This window comes from Mandrillus leucophaeus, unplaced genomic scaffold (genome assembly GCF_000951045.1).
Source record: "Mandrillus leucophaeus isolate KB7577 unplaced genomic scaffold, Mleu.le_1.0 Scaffold403, whole genome shotgun sequence".
Taxonomy (NCBI): Eukaryota; Metazoa; Chordata; class Mammalia; order Primates; family Cercopithecidae; genus Mandrillus; species Mandrillus leucophaeus.
This window is the reverse complement of record NW_012104288.1, coordinates 75,372-79,883: the sequence shown is the minus strand read 5'-3', so window position 1 is coordinate 79,883 and position 4,512 is coordinate 75,372. Positions and strand designations below refer to the sequence as shown.

Sequence of the window (4,512 nt, the reverse complement as noted above, 5' to 3'; positions counted from 1 at the left end):
GCACTCTTTGGTTCGTTGTTTACCCCTTTATATATCTCCTTTTGGACTGTTTGGGTTGAAGGGGGGTCCTTATTAGTTGGAGAAGGAGTCAGGGGAATGCTGGGGTAGGGAGGTAGACTCGGAGGGCTTCCTGGAGGGCATAAATCACACTTTTTACATAATTGCGAGTTGTCTCTTAATGAAAAGAAAGTTTGTACATATGGCACTTCACTCCATTTGCCTTCTTTTCTACAAAAGAAGTCTAGCTGTAAGATGATGTTATAATTTATACTTCCCTCAGAAGGCCAGGTTTCTCCCCTTGAAGAGGATATCAGGTGGTACTGCAGAAGAATGTAAGTCATTTCTTCTTAGCGTCTGAGGGTCAAATTGGTCCCAGTTCTCCAGAATACATCTTAGGGGTGTTTTTGCCTTGCGGAGGGGAATGTTTCCCATCTGAAAAAAGAACATAGGGATGCCAGCGCCCCTAGTCATTTTCCGATGAGCATTACTCCTAGAGTGTCCTCTATGATCCTAATGCTTATTCCTTTCCAGGGTATGTAACCATCCATGGACCTCTGCTTATCGGATTAGTTATGCTCACCAATGTAGCAGACCTGCATCCCTTTTCCCGCCTTTCTTGACCACAAAGAAAGGGGGCTGGACTGTTGGATTCTACTGGTCCTTTACCAGTGTGCCCAACATTGCCTTTGTGCTCAGGGGTGAGTCCTAGAACTGAACTGGGTTCCTATTTCATAACAACCCAGCTGCCCTATCAAGATGTGTACCCATAAAAGCAGTTCTTATGCAAATTTGTTTCGGTGAGGGTGTAGGTAACCTTTTGAGTCAGGATTGAGATAGTCCTTTTTGATTCTGTAAGTACTTTAAGACTTGACGGAGTGCAAACAGCTTGTAAGTTTGAGGAGACCAGTTAGTTATTAGGCAATTTTTCTAACACTGCTTCAACAAGAGTCTTCCTATCAATTACTGAATACCCATTGTGGTTTTTTCCTCAATCACCTGGGAGGAACCATCTATTGTCCTTTCCTGATGAGAGTTCCTCCTAGGTCTGGTTGGACCTTAGTATGGTAATTAAGATTTAAGTCCCCTGTTAGGATCTGGGTTAAGTGAATTATCAGTGGTTGGTGTTAAATTACCTTTTTCTAACAGAAGAGCCCCATGCTTTAAGATTTTTGAGTTAGTAAGCTACCTTTTTGCTTTTTTGACTTAGAATAATTCTGAACTGGTGAGGTGTGCTCACAATGAGGTTTCCTCTAAAAGTTATTTTTCTACTTTTAGCAAAGCAGTTGTTGCTACAGATTGAATACATTCGCGGGTTACTGGGTTAAGGATTTTTGATAGGAAAGCTATGGGTTGTCAGTGGTCTCAGTGTTTTCAGGCTACGCCCTTGTTTACGCTGACAGTGAGGTAGTATTGGAGTGTTATAGGGTCACGGAGAAGACCTTCAATTATCAATTATAGGTTTTAAATTTACCCTGGCTTTTAAAGGAATAGGGCACACTTTTTTTTTTTTTAACTATTTCTTTCTCTTTTTTTCCTTTGACTTCCTCTCTCTCTCTCTCCCCTCCGTCTCTCTCTCTCTCCCCCCCGTCTCTCTCTCTCCCCTCTGTCTCTCTCTCTCTCCCCTCCGTCTCTCTCTCTCTTCCATGTCTCTCTCTCTCCTCCTCTTAGCCATTACAAACTTGGGGTCCTGGCAAGGGTGGTGGGGAACAGGTCCCACATAACTGCTCATGTGGAGAGCTGTATGCCTAAATTGGGAGGGACACCAGGGATAAGACTCCCTGGGTTTATAGCCTAGATGCCTAAGGACTTAGCGTAGAGCTTCCTCAGATCGCTTTGGAGATACAACTTGCTAGAGGAAATCTAAATCTAAAGTCTAAACCATTAGTACCTAGGAGGCAGGGATTGGAGGAAGTAGATTCAGAGGTAAGGAGAATTTTCGGGCTACGCTTTCAAGAAAGTTGTGGTCGGGACCCAGGAGGTATGGTCAGAAGGAAAGGTGGGGGGCGCATGCATGGGCGACTGTTGAGTAGAGACTTCTGGCTGCGCCATGATCTGAACCGGCTAATGCCGGGGGTTTGGGACGACAGCTTTCTGCCTCTAGTCCGCCCTCAGCCTCCCCAAGAAAACTGAAAGTGGAAGCTGGCTCCAGGCAGACCAAGGACCCCAACCCTTCTGGGGACCAGGCAGACCAAGGTCCCCAACCCCTTCTGGGTTGGGGATTGTTAAAAAGTTCTTCCTCAGATAGCCTCACACCTGAGTCTTAAGTCCCGCGGCCATGCTAATCGTTTTTAACTGGCTGACAGGTGCCCGGTATTTTCCTCCAATTCTAAGGAAGGATAGGACAGAATAGCAAGTGAAAGTGGTCCAATATTACTCACCACTTTGGAGGTCCCTTCGTGGTCGCCAAAATGTTACCTGGGGGTCCTTGCTCCCAGAGCTCCCAAGATGGTCCTGGGCCGTTTCCAAGATGGCGGCGGGTCGCTTCCAAGATGGTGGCAAGCCTTGTGTTCTCTGACCTTGGGTTCTTGGCCTCACGGATTCCAAGGAATGGAATCTTGGGCCATGCAGTGAGTGTTATAGATCTATTAGAAGCCGTGGGTCAAGGAAGAGAACCATGGAACCCAGTGACTAGTGTTCAGCTCGATTAGGATGAACCCGTGCACTTCGCTGTGCAGGAACAATGGCAAGCCTCTATCCGGATCAGGAGCAGCAGTGGGCGCCTCGCTGGCTCAGGAGCACGGCTGACACCCTGCCAGATCCGGAGGGATGGAAGTCAGCAGCAGGTCTGCGATGGTATCAAACAGCAGTGGTGGATGGCGAGCTGTGGACAGCGAGCGAAATCTCAGCTTGAGCTGTAACAAACATGGACCAGAAGAGTGCAGTTGCAAGATTTAATAGAGTGAAAACAGAGCTCCCATACAAAGGGAGGGGACCCAAAGAGGGTAGCCTAGAACATAGATTTTTTAAAATTCAAGTTATAGATTTGAAAATACAGATTGGTTCTACCACTTATTAGCTGGGTAGATTTGAGTACATTTCTTAATTCCGTCTGAAAGATGGTTATTATGAGGATTTCATATATATAAAGACACAGTGGGGAGACAAATTTGGGACATATTGTAGTCTAATGGGAACAAAAAAGTCATTTATTTGCTTCCTGATTTCCTGCTCACTGATGTAACTTCACAGATATAAGGAGAAAGAAGCTGAGTTGTCATGAAGTTATTTGAAAGTAACATTTAAGAGAGACATATGGTTTTTGTCTTCAAGGATGCTATGAGACATGGCAGTTCACGTGCCCCCTAGTGGCATCTTGTAGTGGAAGGAAACTGGATTTTTTTCAGTTCTTAACCATGTGCCAGGCCCTGTGAAACCAGTATATGGCAGAACTGGGATTTGGACTCAGGTCTGACTCCATACCTCATGTTTTGCCCATTCCACAGGGATTGATTCTGTTATCCTGAGGTGGTCCAGTGTTTCTTAACTTAAAGGTTAGGATCATTGGGTGGTGAGCATTGCCAGCAGTGTATTACAATGAGTTAGTATGTACTTGATTTGACAAAGCAAGATTCCTGAATAAAGTGGAAGCAATGGGATATATATTCCCTGGATTTAACTGAAGTGGATCCAAGCAGTGTGTGGTGTGCTGTTTCTTAGCAGACCTCTCATTTTAATTTCCATGATTTTTGACTCCCAAAATCTGAAATTTTCTGAGCTTCTGGGGCCATGTTTTTATTTAGGACAAATTCCTAGAGAAAAGTGTGAACTGTACCAAAGCCACATAGTTATTGGCAGATGCTGGACTAATGGCCAATGGAGACTCCATTCCGGGGTCTTTCCAATGTACTCTCTCAGCTCTGACAGCCACACCCACCCTGATAATATTAATAAATACAGCAGCAATGATGCTATAATGGCTAATGTTTATTAAGCACTTCTTTCGTGACAGACACTGTGATAGGCTGCATCAATATTATCTCATCTGGTCTTTGTAACAACCCTATCATGTGGGTACTGTGTTACACCTGTAGTAACGGAGGCTTACCTAGCAATGAGTCAAAGGTTACCCTGCTGGTCAGTTGTAGAATAGGCCTCTCAACCCAGCAGTGTTTGACAGAGTGCCTGAGCTCTCTCTACCCGGTCTACTTTTCAGTGTGGTATCTGAAGATGTCATGCACACTTAAACTTGTAGGTCCTTTCCAAGGAACCATGAGGTAGTTTTAAACTAATATATATTGTTTGAGGTATCTAGTAGCTATTCTTTCAAAAAGCTTTGTTTTACGTGTAAGTAAAAACTGGCTCATCACTTTTCAAAGGTTTATTCTTTGTGGTTTTGAGCTGTTTGACATCAGGCACTGTATTATCTTTTTCGTCTCTTTTCCTCCCCCCACAATGCCTTTCACATAATAAGCAATCTAGAAATATTTGCTGAATGAAGGTAAAGTCATACTAAACAGGGGGCTCCAAAAAGCAAAGTTTGCATAGTAGGCTTAGTTTTAATCATTATTTACT

General features: G+C 44.2%; 1 protein-coding gene across 1 annotated transcript in view; it reads left to right on the top strand.

The window, feature by feature from the left end:
* DEPDC1B (DEP domain containing 1B) overlaps nucleotides 1–4,512 on the top strand; it is a 74,229-nt gene that overhangs the window by 15,235 nt on the left and 54,482 nt on the right. The gene's annotated exons all lie outside the window — the stretch shown is intronic.